This window comes from Zosterops lateralis, assembly GCF_965231275.1.
Source record: "Zosterops lateralis genome assembly, chromosome: 1".
NCBI lineage: Eukaryota > Metazoa > Chordata > Aves > Passeriformes > Zosteropidae > Zosterops > Zosterops lateralis.
In genome coordinates this window covers 137,551,783-137,559,665 of record NC_139762.1, presented here as the reverse complement: position 1 = coordinate 137,559,665, position 7,883 = coordinate 137,551,783, and the positions used below count along the sequence as shown (strand labels likewise).

General features: G+C 38.9%; 1 long non-coding RNA gene across 1 annotated transcript; it reads right to left on the bottom strand.

Annotated features, from left to right (window-relative positions):
- Nucleotides 1-7,375: 7,375 nt before the first annotated feature.
- On the bottom strand, nucleotides 7,376-7,583 carry LOC310916050. The gene is made up of 2 exons (XR_014591252.1): nucleotides 7,487-7,583; nucleotides 7,376-7,429 (listed from the first exon to the last, which is right to left on the bottom strand). It is a non-coding gene; the product is annotated as an uncharacterized lncRNA (long non-coding RNA).
- Between the last annotated feature and the right edge of the window lie 300 nt (nucleotides 7,584-7,883).

Sequence of the window (7,883 nt, the reverse complement as noted above, 5' to 3'; positions counted from 1 at the left end):
AAGCCCCTGGCTTTTTCAGTAATTCCTATGGATTTATTTATCCTAACAGAAAATGCAGTTTACAAATTGATTTTTTTACACCTGCATGGCAAATGTTTTATAAATAAGGAAATAGTCTAAAGGTGAGCAGATGATGAAAAATGAGGTTACAAACCTGTATTTGGGAAGATCCAAATGCTCCACAGAAATAACTTCTGTGCCCCTAAGGTTAGGTGAAAAGGTTATAAAGTTTACAAAACAACCTTCACCTTGTGCATCAGTATTAACAAAGAAACATGTTATATGTGAAATTGTAGGGAGACCAGCACTGCTTGGCCTCTGTGACCACAACTGTGTTCCTCTATTTGATGATTCCAGGGCTATCAGTAAGGACTGGGTCATGTCCTTAGTCTCACTCCTTTTTGCAATGTCCCTGTCACTTTGTAAATAATATCTTACCACAGGAGGTTTAGATAAGATATTAGGAATCTTTTTTTGCTGGAAAAGACTGCAAATCATTGCAGCACACTGGTCAGGGAAGTGGTGGAGTCATCATTCCTGTAAGTGTTCAAAAAAACATTTAAATGAGGCACTTGAGGACATGGTTTAATGATGAATGTGGTCCTGGTGCTGGATTGATGGATGGACTTAGTGATCCTAAAGGTCTCATCCAACTTTAGCAATTCTAGGATTCTATGACCTCATATATGTTTGTTTCTGTGGGATTCTGTGAGTAGGACAAAATTTCAGCACACAGGAGGTCTGAATTTAGCAGTCCAAAGGTCAACTGATTTTTGAGCAGGATAACCTTTTTAATCTTCTAGCATACCATCATGCAACTCAGTAGGATGCAGGTTTGAGCAAAAATCCCAGGACATGCATCACTTCCACGTTTAAGCTTATACCCTGTAGGAACTTGCTCTAATGCCATGTTATTGCTAGTAAAGTTGTCAAGGGATACAATTTAAAACAAGAAGAAGAAACGTTGATTGTTTTTCATTGAGTTTTGTTTGCTGGTTTGGGGTTTTTTTTTTAGATTTGTCTAAAGATTAAATCAAAACGAAATCATGTTTCACAACAAAATCAAAAAAAAGAGTTTTCTTGAAAGGATCTATCTGCTGCTCCATCTCTTGCTGTACCCACATCCTCAAATGGCAAGCACAAGGGGTGGTAATTTGATATTTCATATTCCCTTCATGAAATTTTTCAGGACAAATACAGGAATAATATAAGTGTCAATCCCTTTATCTCCACATAAGCACAATCAGAATAACTAATTACTGCCACAGTATGGCAACAAAGCTGTGTTGTGTCTCACACCAAGTGGTTGTTTAAATATCTCCAAGCAGTAAGAACTCTCTCCAGAAGTGTCAGCAAATTGTAGTCTCACTGTGAAAACTGAGCACACAATTTTCTGTAATTTTATCAGCTCGTCACTCTTGACTGTGAGTGAACATTTGTACCAAGCTGTCCCCAGTCATCTACTGTAATATTCTGTCTCTAGATGTTGTTTCAGGGCTCCATTCCTCTTCAGTGGATAATAATAATAAGGCATCTGTTTTTTTGTGTTCAGAGAGGAAAATTGAAGGTGGAGCTCTGAGGGTGTTGTATCTCTGCTCCTTGGAAAGGAGTATATGATTGTTGTTAATTTGAAAGGACAAGCATGGTGTCTGAGGTGGCCGCTTAACTTTTCAAAGAAATGCAGAATTTCTAAAGAATGCATAAGTTCAGACTGTTTTAGATTAAATCAATGCCTTAGAAATGCTGGGGCTTCAACTCCTTGTATAATTGATGGAAAGGTTTGGACACTTCCACTGCATGACTCAGAGGACACAATTTAGGAAAATCCACACATCCAGGGCTCCTGAGGCTCAGACAACTGATCAAGTGCCTGAAGAATAAAAACATATTATCACCTGTGGATCTTGTTATTAGACTTGATTGCTGCAATTTAGTTGTCTGCTGTTCTGATTGTCTTGATCCTTTGGGGCAGGGGAAGAGACCCAAAGTCTGATGGGTTTAAAAATGCTCAGACTCAGTGGGAATGCCCAGGTACCTCCCCTGAGGACGGGGAGCTTTCAGTTCTCTGGTGGAAAGCCTCAGAAATGAATTTGGGGAACTTTGGGGGGTCTTTGTTGACTTTTGACACCTTCTAGGACATGCCAGCTCATTCTTCATGGATGTGGGTGATGAGCACATCAAGATCAATCACAGATCTGAGGAGTTGTCCACCCAAACCGGGATATCCATGCCATGATTCAAAACTCTTGTGAGAATTATGTTGGGCATTGGTTATTCCCACTGGGACCAGAAAAAATCTAAGGTATAAATCTAAGAGGGAAACTCCCAAGTCATTGCACTACAACTGTCTGATCTTCCCAGGGAGAAATGTGTGAACATCACATACTATGGCTCCACACAGTAACAAAACCTTGAAACTAATGCTGCCCACTTCCTTTGTACAATTTTATATGCCATTAGATCATTTTCCTGTGTTCCTCCCAAATATCTGCACCATTCCATGAATGTCTATAATTCAGGAATAACCATAAATAATTAAATCTGCACAACAATGAGGAGTTTATGAAAGGAACTTGGTCCCTGTGAATTATTCTGTGAAAGGAGATAATGAGTTTGTTTGGTTTAAGTCCACCATATTAAGGATAACAGCAAGTATTTGGCTTTAAACATGTAGTTTCTTGAATTAAGGTTCTGTTATCACGATGACATTAAAAGTGGCCATGAGTGTTTGAAAGCTTTATCACAAGATCAATTTCTATTACTTACTGTAATTGAAGAACTGGGAATGTCTGAGGTGGCCACAGGTTTTGTGTGTCTGTCCTTGCATGCCATATATACAACTGCCTGCATGAAATAAAGTTTGAATCAGCTCCACAGCTTATTTTAAATGTGAATTTTCATCACCACAGTAAGGAACACTGAATTATCTTGTTCCTGGTGGTTTCCAAGGAGTACAGATGATTTGTTTTAAAAGCCAGTAGAAATATTAATTTCTTCTGGAGCAGTCCATTATGCATAGATCCTCCATGCTTATCCTAGAGAAAATAGAAAAAGGAATCATGGGAGTTTTCAATGTATTTTCCTTAACCAAAAATAAATAAATAAATAAATGAAAGACAGAAAGTGCAGTGATGAGACACTAACAAAATTAGCTCTTTTACTCCCAGTGAAAAGGCTCTTTACAAGAGCCCTTCATTTCAACCTTCTCATCTTCCTGAAATGAATTTGTAGTGAAAAGCAATTACAGTGAATATTTCCATATTCCCAGTGCCCCTAAATGTACCTATATTAATTTGCTGCAGTTATCATTGTAATATATTGTGCTTTCTCATATATTTTCTTCTGTCTATATATGTGTGCCAGTGACTGTGTGTTTGTGCTTGAAAATTCCCCAGACAGGGCCAGATTTGACCACCAGGATGATCACCATTGACAACAATTGGGAAATCAGTTACAAAGACTTCTAGTCCCACCTTTAGGGCTGTAATGACTGCTGTCTGTGGAATTAGACTGGGAATACTGACATTTCCACCCTATCACAGAGCTGCTCAGGAAATCAAAACATATCATTTAAACCAAGCTCACAGTTCTGAGGATGCTGTTGTCTCAAGGTGCCCCTGAAGAGGGTCCATTACTGCAGCAGCTGCTGCAGGAAGAGATTTTACACAGTGGATGCAAATTGAGTTAAATTTAAGAATCCTCTAAAGATTTACCAAAAAGATCTTGATTGAAGCTGCATGGAGGGAGAATTAGGTGTAAATGTCTAATTTTTTTTACTCTCAGCAGGAAGACCATGGAGTTAAATGTGGTATCGGGAAAGGAAAAAAATTCACTTACAAGTGATAAATGAGCATTAAGGAAGTGAAAATTTCTCCAACTTTCTTCTAACATTTCACTTCAAATCTGTGGTTTAAATGGAGGGTTTAAGGGCACTGCCAAAGTACCCAGGCTTGTACAGGCCTGATGTAAAGGGTATATGTGCTTTCAGTCTCATCTCAGAAATAACTTTGGGAGTAATGGCTGAAGGTATCTAACTTGACTGAAAGGGTAGAGGATTCATAAATATCTGTAGTCTTACAGGTCTTTCAGGGAGCTGGGGTTAATACATAAAAAATTCTAAATTCCCATATGGAAAGAAAAGGTTTGGTCAGAGTTCATAGCTCCTGGGTCACAAGAAATTCAAGTGTGTAGAAGGAGCAATATTTTAGATTATATTGTATGAGGCAGCATTGGATTTTTGCACAAGCAAGGCTGTTGATTAGAAAGGCTAAAAAAAAAAAACAAGGGAAAGACATGACCTTTCCTATAACTCACTTACCTCATCAACATTGACAAAACATACTAGAGAGGGGTTTTCTAAGCCCTATGACAAATCTAGAAATGTGAAAAAGCAATGTCACCCCTGGAATAATACCAAAAAGGATTTGCAGAGATTAGGAAACTCGCCCAGGGATCAGTCACTTGAATAGACCATGTCCCTTCTCTCTTCTTCAAGTTTGTTTTTTTTTTTTCCCTCAAAAGAATCATAGAAATATTTATTATTTATGTGAAAAGATCTCTAAGGCCATCAAGTCCAACCTTTAATCCATCACCACCAAGTCTACCACTAAGCCATATCCTCAAGGGCCTCAACTACACAGCTTTTGAATATCCCCAGGAATGGTGACTCCACCACTTTCATGGGCAGACTTTTCCAATGCTTGACAACCCTTTTGAGAATCAGACATCACAAAGATATTTACTTTCCTAAAAGTTTCACAAAACTAACAATCTGGGTAAAGTAGGGAGTTCAAATGTTCATCACTTTGTTTCTAGAAATTTTCATGTGCAAACTTCTGTTATCAAACATGGCAGCCTGAATATACTGTCAAACTCTACATTAAGGGCTTGATATAATTGAGAAGAAACTATTTATTGTTAAGTATTTGGTCAGCTGAGAAACACAAATCCAAAACAGCTTCATTAACTCTGCAACACCAAAACTACTGGAGCTCTGTTGATTTTGTATGGCAAAGCAGCCTTATTAGAGCATGTTATTTCTTCATTTTGCTATTTTTTCTTCTGGTGAACATAGTGGAAAAAAAAAGAGAAAGGAAAGAAAAAACATTTAAAATTGTAAAGGAAAGGAATTTCTTTTCCTCTGTGAGAAAAGTTGAAAACTGATGGCCATCTATTTCTGATCATTTTGTTGTTTGTGCTTAACTCTGGTGTCTTTAAAATCAGCTGTCACGGAGCCCACTCTACCTCCACGCAGCTGCCAAAAATACCCGTGTTCAATCTGCTTTTGTGTGGTTTGGATGTTTATTCTATCCCACCAATTTTCCTTCACAAAGCAATGTATTGGCAGCATTTGGCAAAAACTCCTGGGGAAAAGAGAGGCATTGAGACTGGATTTGTATTGTTTATTTGTTTGGGGAGATGGGGGGGGGATGTGGGAGGGTCAAGGACAGAGCAGGAAATTGTTCATATCTCCTTAAGCACACTCTATAACCACTGTCCTTTCATATAAGGCAGCCACACAGAGGGAAATGACAGAAAAATGCAGCAATAATCCCATTGAGTCTAGCTAAGAGCTGGCTGTATAGTACATTCTGTACCTGGGAAATGGCAGATGTCTATACATCCAGGAGTGCAGAAATAGCCATTGAAATTACATGTTTGTCCAGCTAAACAGCTCCCAGACAGAAGTGACAATCATAGGGAGTTATTATTAGATGTGTGGAGTGGTCCCAGCTCCAGCCAGGGGAACCCAAAGCATCTGTGCAAATCAGCTTTGTGCAGGCTGGTCTGTTTGTTCCTGACTCCAAAGGACTTGCACACTGCCCAAATCTGTTTCAGTTTGGTTTTTCTGGGTTTTTTTTTTTCTTTTTTCCTTTTTTTTGACCCACTTCTTTCTAAAAACTCATCAGGTGTGATGGAGAGAAAACTGGAAACTAACAGTGCCATCTAGTGGGTGTATGATTTTATTGTTTAATAGACCTAATTCCAGAAATTAAGAGAGAAAACAAACAAGAGCAACAGTTTCTCCTGGGTATAGGATGTTCAAAGTCTTTTTCTTGTAATCTAGGATTTATATATATATATATATATATATATATATATATATATATATATATATTTCACAAGGGAATCTGAAATAAAAAGGAAACTAATTTATCTCTTTATTTCTCTAAAAGCAGCCTGGACAGCTCAACATTGCTGCATTTTGGACAAATATTTTTGTTGGAGTGGATAACACAGATCAAAATGACCTTGGAAAATGGGGAATGAACAGCCGGGTCAGGTTTGTTTAAAGGTTTGCTTTCAAATCCTGTTTGCTTTAAAAATGAAGCAAACAAACTAAAGCGAAGAGAAAACAAGGAAAGCAGTCTTTATCGTATGGTCTTGATGTTATTTAGGAAAGTCACCAGCTTGCCCATTCATGAGACTCTCTAGAAGTCCCACTCCCAATGCCAGGGACTTTAACTGTAGGGACCAAAGCCCATTCATAGTGGGCAGCTCCAGTGAACCCACAGATCCCTGCTTGACTTCCTAAAAAATCCCCCTCATAGAGCCAGAGCAGGTTTCCTTACCAGCTAAACCCCAGGTTCCCCATATCAGTCTCAGATGTCTCATTTCATAAAATCATTTATTTATGGTGCAATAACACAGAAACAGTTCAGGCTCAATGTCTCTAAGAAGGGTCCCCAACAAGGGTCCCCAAAAGTTTTGGGCTTTCATACCCTCACAGTCTCCTGGTGCAAGTCTTGCCCTTCCTGCTGAGACTTCAGCTCCTGCCCTCTCTCCATGTCCATCCACCTCACTGACATCACCAGTCTTCGTCCTGTTTGTTATCCAAAAGATCAGCAATTCCTGCTTCTGCTGCATCCCCCAGCACCCCATCCCCTGGCTGGCAATCACCCACCCTCATGCCCTCATCCCAAACAGCTTTTGGCCTCTTGTCTCAATATGCAGCTTTTGGGCTGAGCTACTGAGACCAGATATATTCCTCAACAACCTCAGTTGCATTGAAAATATGAGGACTCTGAGAAAAAATGAGAGCTAAAAAATCTTCTAGATGTGCTGAAGTTCATGCTTCTCTTACCTGGGTTTGCAACATGAGCTTGGAAGACTTCTTGAAGGGGAGACACAAATATCTATTTTCGGAAGAGGCTCTTTGTCTGCATTTTTTAGTCACAGATGACAAGTATCTCTTAGCAGGAGGACCATGGGTAGATAAAAATGGAAGTAGTGGAGAAGAAGTGTTGATGGCTTTTACACACTCATTGCCATTCAGCTGATTCTCTCAAAAATGCAGTTTTGTACACACTAGGGGCTTTAAAATATTTTTTCTCAGTGCAGATCCATAAATTTAAAATTTATGGTTCCACGGGGCTTTTTTTTTTTTTTTTTTTGTTTATTTGCAGTCATCTGTTTGTGTGGTAAAAACCTGTCATCATCAAAATGAGACACTGAGCATTTTATTCCCTGTTTGTGTGGTAAAAACCTGTCATCATCAAAATGAGACACTGAGCACTTTATTCCCTGTTGGTGTCATTTGAGATGCAGACCTGAAAATGTGGATTGACTTCTGCCACTTTGAGACATTCCACCGAAAGGCATGATCCTTCCCATCACACCCACCAAACTCACCATGCCATCAATTTTCTGCAATTGCATCCCTGCAACCATGAGACAAAACCAAATTTACTTTACAAGACTTTGTAAAAGTTAGCAGTATTATGATACATCAGATATAAGAGTGTAGCTACAGAAGACAACAAAAAACTGTAGTGTGCGTAACATGTAATTGCACAATCCAAATTAAATTCACATCTGTGTTTGGCTTGAGGCAAAACACCAGAGCAGAAAAATGAGATCTGAGAATGCTGTGATGCTCCACA